A 10,796-nucleotide genomic window follows, 5' to 3' on the forward strand; every position below is an offset into this window, starting at 1 on the left:
GCGTATCTGGCATGCACAAGGCTCTGGGTTCAATCCCCAGCACCAAAAGCAAAAGCAGTCATCATCATCATCGCCATCATCCAAAAATGTCCAGGAATCGACAGAGTAAAAGTTGCACCATCTTGTAAATACACTAAAACTCACTAAATTATACATTTTAAACTGGTGGATTTTGTGGCATATGAATTATACCTTAATTTTAAAAAGGGGGAGGAAAGGTTGTCAGATGGTTATTAATTAAAAGCTAAACCAGAAAACAAATAAAAATGTTTTAGCTGAAAAAAGTCAATGAACAAAAGGATTAATACGCCTGCTGTAGGATTATGTAGCATTTCCTCATTGCTGCTGTTCATTCATTCATTCATTCACTCACCAGATATTTATTGAAAATAATTATGTGCCAGGTCTCATCTGTCTCTTTCTCAGAGTGTGGCCAAAGGCTAAAACCTTCCCATAGAACAAAGAACCAGTTTTTGTTAAATGAAGAAGACTCTTCTGATCTGGCTTATAACATAATACATAGGGGCTGGGGATTTAGCTCAGCGGCAAAAGCGCCTCCCTGGCAAGCGCAAGGTCATGAGTTCGGTTCCCGGTACCGGAGAAAAACCAAAAAATAAATAAATAAATAAATAAACATAATACATATTACTAGCATTCCTAGAATTTCAATTAAGGTATTTTCTTTACTTTTATTTTTTCTTTCCTCTATGTCTTGCTTTATTATTTCTTTTCTTCCTCTAACTCCCAAATCAGAAACATTATTTTCCAAAAAAATCTCTTTAGTTATAAGAAATAAACCATATCATACTAGCACCAGTCACTGAGTTATTGAAAGAGTTCAACAGAAATTCTCATGGATATCCAAGGATAGGAAACAAAATATATGCAAATGACTTGGGACTTAGAATGGAAAAATTAGCCCCAAAGTACAAATAATAGCAACTCTATAGATTTGCTTTGTCCCGTGAGTGGCTACTAGCCACATATGGATATTGTCATCTACTCTTAAATTAGCTGAAATAAAATAATACTAAATATTCATATCTTTAGTCACAGTGGCCACATTTCAAGTGCTCAATTCTGAGAAGTGGTTAATGGCTACCATATTTAGTATCACAGTTTTTAAAATTGTTTTGTTTTGTTTGCAGTAGTAGGGATTGAACCCAGGACCTTTACACTGAACTACAACCTCAACTCCTTTTTATTTCTATTTTGTTAAGACAGGATTTTGCTGAGTTGCTCAGGTTGGGCTCAAATTCACAATTCTCATGCCTCAGCCTCCCAGAGTGCTGGGGGTACAGGTGTGTGCTACCATTCCCAACTCAGAACTTTTCTACTATTTCAGAAAGTTCTATTGACAGAACTGTTATGTTTTGAAAAAATTCACAAAATTGATAAGAACCCAAATAAGATGATTAACTACTATAGATTTTTCCAGTTCTCCCCCCACTCCCAACCCACCAACCAACAAATTTACAAATACCTGTGTTTTAAGCCTCCCACATTTCTTCTAAGAAACCTGTACAACGAAGTGATTCAACAAAAAGGTAAAATCTGGGACAGCCTAGTCACATTAGGACAACTGGTCACCCTACTCATATTTCCCCCTTCCTCCTATAGAGTTGTTTCATTTGGTATTCAGTTCTGCTTTCTTTTTCCTCTGTCTTTGTTGTAGCTCCAATCAGAGAGAGGCTATCTTATCCCCACTGAGCCTGAGCCAAATGGTCAGTGTTGCCAGCGGAGAGTTAAAGTTTCAAGATCATTAAATTCAGTCATGAGAGGTTAAGTGCTACGTGCAAAGAGCAACCAGACAGGCCACTGGGGTGCTGTTCACAATTTCTAATCCAGCTCTCAAAGGTGCTGTCTAGGGGGATCTGGAAGGCTGCGTGAAAGGACTCAGTCCCACCAAGTGTGATGTTGGCAGTCAATCCGGCTACACTGGATCACCGACCACTCTGAAAAAGCAACACTCAGAGCCCACCCATGGGGTGACAATGAATCCAGAATCTCTGCAGAACTCATGTGCAAAGTCCCCCAGGTAATTCTAAGGTACTGCTGGTCTGGATGACCCTGTGAAACCAGAAGCCAGTGAAAAGCTCATGATAGCAGTTGCTCCAAGAAACTTGAAGGAACTTCTGCTGCTTTTCATCTAGAGCAGCTCACTGATGTCTTGTTCATCTGTCCCAAGAAGGAAAGGGCTGTTCTGGGTTCCTCCCGGGCTCCAGCACTCGTGGCATCCCTGGGGGTAACCTTCCTTGGATGAGCAAAACAACCATCTTACGTGGAGACAAGAAAGGACCAGTCTTGCATTGCAAGATTAGAAGGATGCTCAGGAAGGTCACTTTCCCTCCAAATTATCTCCTCTACTACCATGCTTATTCTTGAAATTCCTATATAGGTGGCTGCATATACATGTATGCATGTGTGTAATATATGTGCACAAATATAATTATGTAAAATAAGCATAGAGTTTAACATCAGGTGCCTTTAGAGGCAAGCGAATATGCTAAGTGAGTGAAATAGCCCTGGTAGAACACCTCTGAAAGAGGTTAATGTCTGCACATGGGAAAGTACACCAGTGTTGCTAGATCTCACTATTTTTCAAGAGAAAGTAGAAATCTGGATTTTTAAAACAAAATTTCTCATTTTTAAAAGAAGTGATACAATTCATTGAAATGTTGTTAAAACACTGTGCAGGCCAAATGAAAGCTTTCTGCAGACTGCAAAAGTCCCTGCAAAATGTAAATGTCCCTGGGAGTAGCAGCAAAGGGCTTCCTCTCTCTCAAATCTCTGTTGGAACACTTATTTCCGCAAACTGCCAACTCCTCAGTCCTCCAGTATATACATAAATTCTTCCCCTCATCCTGGTGCTTGCCCAAGTTTCCATTTTATCTTTTTCTTGACAAAGTTTCTCAATGAAAACTTGAAATTGCTTGAAATTTGCTGTTTCCTTACTATCCACCATTTAATTCACTGCTTGTAATTTGGCTTTTGCCTTCACCTTTTACAAAAGCTATTCTCTCTAGTCACTGATGATTTCCATTTGGCAAGACAATGGCCTGCTCCCAGTTCCCACTGTCCTGTAGCTCTGTGTCACATGACGTTGTCACCAGTCCCTCAGTCACAATCATGCCCCAAGGAAGCAGAGTAAGCAGCCCAGCAGGCCACTGGCTGGAAACCTAGATGCTAGAGATTGGCAAGAGAGTGACCGTGAACCCTGGAAGTGGATGAGCGGAGCAAGCACCAGGCAAGGGATACAGGAAACCGGACTCTGAGGAAGGGAGTGACATTCTAAGATAGAATCTTGAAGCAACCCAGAATTGGGGTCAGATGTAGAAAAAAAAAATCTTTGAGACTCTATGCCCAGCACACAGAAAGCAGCTCTAAACAAACATTTACATAGTAAAACTGATCTCCACTCCATCCTTTCACTGGACTCTGGGCCAGATATCCAGGGCTGGGCATAGTGGGAAGGAATCAGAGTGGGAAGCCCATACTCCAGCAAGGGAAATGATGGGTCAAATCTGCACCAGGCACTCCTAAAGTGCTTGGTAGGATTTTGGTGAATATTGCCAAGCTGATGGGGTCCTCCCCCTTTGGACTCATACAGCCTCAACTTCTCTAATCATCTCTGAAGTAAAACAAAGAGGAAACACTGGAAAGAAACACCAGGGAGAGAGAGAATGTACCCATGCTCAGACATTTCCTATTTGGAGGGGTAGACAAAGAGCTCCCTCCAGGACTCTCTGTTATGGTTTAAATAGGAAGACCCCCTGCCCCAAAGACTCCTGTATTGAGGGCTTGATGCCCAATACAGCAGTATTTACAGGTAGGGCCTAGAGAGGAGATGGAATCATGAAGACACTAAGCTCACCAATGCATTCATCCATTAGCAAGTTCATTCCTGAGTGGACTGTTAAGGGTAGGGGCCCAGTCAAAGGAAATATATCACCTGGGTATTCTTTTGAATTAAAAAACATATCCCGTCCCTGTTTCCCTCCTCTGGGGGTCTTCCCCCCTCTCTCTCTGAGTCCTGGCTGCCAGGAGGTGAGCAGCACTCCTCTGCCACACCCTTCCGCCATGTTGTTTCTGACGTCACACAGGCCTAAGAGCAAGGGAGCCACTCCACCATGGACCAAACTCTCTGAAACTGAGTCAAAATAAAACTCCCCTGCATTAAGTTGTTTTTCTCAGGTATTTTTTCCAGGGGTAGAAAGCTAACACATTCCCGCATCGTTGTTTCTCTCTAGTTCTTTCACCGGCCCCTTTGCTATGCTGAGTCCTCACAGGTCTAAACTGAAGCTTTTGGAGTCCGCACCAACGCCCTTGCTTTAGACTCTCTAAGGGCAAGAGCTTGTTAGAAATGCAGGATAGGAAATGGGATTTGTATGACATTAAGTTTGAGATGCTCTGCTCTGGCCCATCCACCACCTAACTTTCTGAAAGCACAGCTTTTATCACGTTACATGGCTGTTCAAAACCTACAGCAACCCTTGGCGGTCCATTAAAACAAGAGTAAACTTTTCACTGCGCCTTTCAAACCTCCTACAGTTCAGCCCCTGCCTCTTTCCAGCCCAATACCATCTATGAGGAACAGGAATCCATTCAATTGGCTGACACATTCTGTTCCTGCTTCTGGTCAGAGTCTAGCAAGGGTTGTAGGGGAGGTCAGCTTAATTCTGTAAATGTTTATTTAGTGTTTTCTTGCCTCTGCTCAGTTTGTTTGCTCTCCCCAAGGAGTCTTCCCCTTCCCGCGGTATCTTTGCCCTCTGAAACCCAGCGCAACTTCAGGGCCAGCTGTGGCAGAAAGCTCCATGTGGATAGAGAAACCAGAGGCGACCCCGTGGCTCAGGCTGGCTCCAGTCCTCACAGGGTATGTTTCTCGAAAAGTTACTGAAACTGAAGGAAAATCTAGATAAGCCAGTTAGCTTCATTTTGCTTTCAGTTTCTCATTTCTGGATGACTTTTTAAAAAATCACTCACTGTGGATGTAATACAGCTGAGGAGCGTATTTGTTCTCCCACTAGCTATGCTGTAGATAACACCTGCGATGTGTGGCCATGATGATAACTATGCCTGGGTTACTTTTAAGGCACTAGAAGGCTAATTCTGTCAAAACCATGTGTGCATTTCTTTTGGGTCCTCACAACATTAGGAAGCCAAAAACTACCTCCATATCATGCTAATAGCACTGGTTTTTGAGAAAAAACAAAAAACTACAGAGTTGTAAATCTACATGGATAAATTGGCACGGAAGGGATTCACTCCCCATACCATTCCCTCCAAAACTGATATCTGACATATGCATTGAATAAATAACAGGCTGTACAAAAAAATTAAAAGATGAAGGCAATTTACATTACAGCAAAGCGTGCAACTTGTTATGGAATATGAGGCATCCAGTTCCAAAGTCCTCCAGCTGCCCTGCCTCTGAACTTGTTCCCTGGCCCCAAACCCCGGGGCTCCAGCCTCTCCTCCCACCTGCTGCCTGGCTCCATCCTCTCATCTCAAAGCTCTCTGTTTTCCAAGACCGGCTCTACCACCGCCAGAACCTCCAGTTCCCTCCTTTGTCATGCAGAGCAGACCAGCTTTCTAGTCTGAATCCAAAGCCTCATTAATGTGCTCCGCTGAATAAAAGAGCTTCTCTGACCCTTAGGCAACTTGGAAGACCATTTTTTTTCTTTTCTTTTTTTTTTTCCTACTTTCTTCTCCCACCACTGATTTCTATCAGTGAAAATAAGCTTTTAGCAACTTAATTTCCCAGTGATGTCAACTATGACAACCCTGTTAGAAGACAAAAGCTGCTATAGTCTGTTGTTTTCAATAGCACATTTATTTACATTTATATATAATCATTTGCCCTTAGCAAACTGTAAAGTTCCTGATCATGGACAGAATCTTACTCATTTTTTTTCAATGCTTGGCACCAAGCCTGGCAGGGAGTGGGCGCACAATAATTAGTTGAATGGACTTGATTGAGGGTTGACTATCTAACCTCTTGACCCATTCAAACCTACTTCACATGAAAGACTAGATTTATAAACCAATTTTCTTAGCTATTCTACACTGATTGTCTTTTCAATTTCAACAAAATTTAAACAAGTTTCTACAGAAGCAGTGTTTTAAAATTTTTAGCATGCATTGAGCATAAACAATTATCCACATTGATATTATTTTCATGTCTTTTCATTGAGATTACTGGGTAGTATTTCAGCTGTTGCTTCCTCTAGATTATATTCAGTTGAAATGATCTATTTGTGTATGTAAAAATTAGTTGAATGTGTTTTCGTACGCTAACGGGCAAGTACAATAATGAAATTTTCATTGATGTAATTTACAACATGATGTGAATTTCAAATATTAACCGCACGTGAAATTCTTTATAACAGCTAGTTTTTAGCTATTAACTCTTCCTGAGGGAAATTGTAGAGAAAGACAGCAAAAATATAGTTTGATATTTTGTGAGCATAAATATCTATCTATAACAGAAAATTGATAGTATTTTTGGCAGCTTTTCCCTATGTTTAATTAGGGGATAAAAGCACAAAAATATGTGGGGAAGGCACAATCCTACAATCTTTTTTTCTTAGCAATCTTGACTAAAACTGTTTGGCATATTCTAAATATGTCACAAAAATTCTTTGATAAATAGAGGTTCCCCCCCACTACCCAGGACTAATTCTAATCTCTTTATCAATTTCTCAGAAACTCAGAATATGGTTTCTACTGCCATAAATTTCTTTAAAATCGCTGGTCACCCACCTTGGGCTTATAGAGTTCAATTAAGTTTTACAGGTTACATCACTAAAACATCTACATTTCAATCTAGAAATTCAGACATCCTACAATTGCTACATGTCAGTTTAAAACATTTTAATGCAAACATCTAGATGTTTCTAGATTGGCTTCTGCCCTGAATAGTTAGTTAGGTGACTACAAAGTGTTCCTCCAGATACAATATCTGTCAGGGAAAACAATTCTCACTAACCAAGTATGTAGAAGGCTGTCTTTGAAGTATCAGTATTGTCTACACTAAGAAATGGAACTGCACAAAAATTAGATTAATTATTCACATAAGAACATTAACAATTTATAAATATATTGCTGGACATGCCACATCTGATTGATTCTTCCCAAAAGTTATTTTACTAGTCACAGATTGAAATTTAAAATAATGTCGATTATCCTACAGGTAGAATACCCGGCACATTAATAAGATTCAAAGTTCATGAGAGAGGAGAAAGATGAATAGGTATGCTGTACTAATTCCAACACTGTGGAAACATTATTAACGAGAAGACTGATCTCTTTAATGGAGAGACCCATTAAAGCACACGCTTTGGTGCCCAGGAGGCCCTGGATCGATCCTAACTCTACCGCTTCACACATGTCCTTGAGTTTCTCTATGACTCGGATCCTTCACATATTACCTAAGAATAATAACCCCTTCTGTTTATGGTAATTATAAGGCCTGAAAGGACCTAGCCCTCATTCAAAACAATTATTCAAAGAATAGTAACCATTATTATTCTGTACTGCATGATTAAATGATGGAGCTGATGGGTCTGGGCCTTGGGGGCCACCTCGTCAAGGGTGAGGCTAGGCGGACACTTCTGGAATTGGTGAGTAAGATGTGGGTGTTGCAGCCTCCACACATGATAATACAGCAGGTGCCTGTCCCTTGTGCCGCCTTGCCATGTCATACAGACGAAGAAGACTAGAAAATTGGCATCTTTCCCAGCAGGAACTTCTGATTTTATATTTACCATATCAGAATTAATGTGTACGTTAACCTTGTATGGGTATATGGGAACGATCGGGGCCTCCTCTCCATTAGCTGACAAGGCATTCCAGGACTTGCAAAATCTACATCAGGCGCTCAAGTGAACAGGTACGTGTGTGTCTTATGCCCATAAGTTTGAACTCTCATTATTACCTGCCACAGAGCCCATTTTCCATGTTTAGAGCACAGAAGATAGCTCCTCCTCTGAAATTTTGAGAAAATTATAATAGATTTGCATGGCAACTCAAAGGATATGATTTGCGTGGTAACTCCAGGGAAATTGAAAACTAGACCTAACTGCTAGACTTCAGTGGATACAGTCCAGAGCTAATGAGAACCTCGACTTTTTTCTAGGCTCAAGAACAGGATCTGCCGCTTTCCCTTCCCTTTGGTGAAAGGAAGGCAAAGTGTAGCTTAATCAGGGCACTGGTCAAGGGACAAGTGTGAGCTGGGACTTCAAGTAAGGCAGAAGACACTAAGGTTGTAAGAGTCAAAATCATGCAAGACAGCCAAGGTCCAAAGGGCCAGAAGTGTAAGAGCACCAAGTCTGGGCATCTGCTTACTATTACATTCGAATTCAGAGAAAATACAGAGAGGGTAAGACAAGGTAGACTATAAGCAAGGCTGAATCAAGTAATATAGTAGAAGACTGCACAACAGGAGAGAAAGGAATATTGTTTCTGAACAGTTTTCTAGAATACCATAGTTCTAGAATATCATAGCTCACTGTGGAAACTGAAGAGGTGTTGGTGGTCAGTCTTGTGTGGGCAAGCACAGATTCCAAGGTCTGGGGGAAATCAGACAGGTAACAAGGAGGTCAATTACTACCTCAGCCAGGCTGGGTTAAGCTTCTTTGCTTCAGCTCCTAATCATAAGTGGGAAAATATTTCTCCTCTCCTTCTCCCCAACTGAGAGCAGTGCCTTCCTGCTTTTCTACGAGTGGACATTTTGGTGCGTCATCTCTGTGGAGAAGCCCACCTCAGCATTTCTACAGGGAGTGGGTCTGAGTGGGTTTTGCTCTGCTGGTTGGCCCATGGGTAAAGAAAAGTTTACACTGAGTGTGGACAGGAACCACATCTCTTCAGTCTGTGCCGAGGGAAGATGGTTCTTGGTGAAGTTGGGGGTTCTGGGATTCAGCTTCCTCAGTGTCCTTCTCGTAGTCCTTTCTGAAGACTGGGCTTCTTGCTTCTCTCAAGCAATGATTCAAAGACTTCTTAGGCCTGTTCTCCAGGTTCAACTCCCAGGCTTCCAAAGGACCTTCTGGTAAAGAAATCCATTGCACAATCTCTCCCTTCATACTTCTTTTCCCTCCAGTATTGAGGATTGAACTCAGGGCCTTTGCACTGGGCTACATCCCCAGCCCATTTCATTTTATCTTACCTTATCTTATGTTATTTTGTTTTATCTATTTTGAGACAGGGTCTCATTAAGTCAATAAATTGCCCATGTTGGGCTGGAACTTGAAATCCTCCTGCATCAGCCTTTCAGGGTGCTGGATTTACAGGCATGTGCTAACATGCCCTGCTCTCTCTTACTTCTTTTTTTTTTTTTTTTTTTTTTTTTTTTTCTCTGGTACCGGGAACCGAACTCACGACCTTGCGCTTGCCAGGCAGGCGCTTTGCCACTGAGCTAAATCCCCAGCCCCTCTCTTACTTCTTGATTCCCTCCAAAACACTGCCTGCCATTTGCTCTTCTGTTGCCTTCTTTTCCCGTGGCATTTACACAATAGGTCTTGAGGATTTTAAGACTAATTTATTCATTAAAAACTGGGATTGTTACTTGTCTTGAAAGAAGGGAGAACTGAACTCCAAATCCTCCCTGGCAGTGAGGGGAAACATTTGCATGTCACCTCTGTAGTGCAGACGAGCTAGGGGAGACAAATTTTCATCGTAAATAATCTGAAAATTCATAAACTACCACAAATGTCCACGAAAAAGGAGATTAAAGGTTGTTAGAAGAGAACCAGCCTCCTTAAACTAGGAACGGAGCCAAGTTGGAACGCAGAGGTAAGAGGAGTGGGTGAAGAGGTGTATACATGGAAAAAAGACAACCCAGGGGACAGCAAAGCTGAATGTTAGCATTTTGTCACCCACTATAAAGTCCTCTGTGGCAAGGATTATGTTAGTGAACCTTCCTCTCTCAGCATCTAGCAGAGTTATTAACACATAGGAGGAACCCAGTGCATGTTTGTGAAGTGAGCTAAACTTACCAAACTGTTTTCCTAGCAAGAAATTGTAGGTATGTGAAAAATTCCTAAGATGTCTTGAAAGCCCTGCAGATCTCAGGTAACTCTTAAACCTTTAGGGAGTTAAAGATATATTACAGCATTAAATGAATGCACGTCAATGAAAATCCTGAGAAAAACTGGGAAAAAGAAAGGTAAATAAATCAAGCCAAGAGTGGTGGTACAAGCTGTAATCCCCGTACTTGGGAGGCTGAGGCAGGAGGAGACCAGCCTGGGCTACAAAGTGAGCTCAAGGCCAGCCTGAACTGCATAGTGAGACCCTGTCTCAAAAAGACCAAAAAAAAAAAAAAAAAAAAAGAAAGAAAGATGTAAACAAATGACTTTTCAGGGAGCACAGTTCAATCCATAATACCTATAGAGCCCTTCCAGACCTCATCGTGGTCTGGGAAGTTTGTATTTGTAATCCCAGGGGACAGTTATTGGAATTCTAACAAATTAATTCAACTCTACCACTTCCAGTGCAACCCATGGAGTGTATAAAGACACTGAGGCATATTTGTAGTTATGGGGAGCCAAGGGGCCCTAAGTCCAGCTAGAACGATGACTAACCGGAACAAAGGCCTCAATCCAGGGCCGAGCTCAGGTTTTATTAATTAGTGAAGAAGGAGGTGACTGGGGATGAGTGACTGAGAGAAAGGCGGGAAGTACGTAAGTGCTGTGAGCTGGGCGAGGTAGGAGGCCTGAAATCACCTCTGCAACATGCAGAGAGAGAGAAAGAGAGATGAAGAAAGAGTCATGTGCATATCACAGATTGGGGCAGTATCTAGC

The sequence above is a fragment of the Chinchilla lanigera genome, unplaced genomic scaffold (genome assembly GCF_000276665.1).
Source record: "Chinchilla lanigera isolate Chin_1 unplaced genomic scaffold, ChiLan1.0 scaffold00035, whole genome shotgun sequence".
NCBI lineage: Eukaryota > Metazoa > Chordata > Mammalia > Rodentia > Chinchillidae > Chinchilla > Chinchilla lanigera.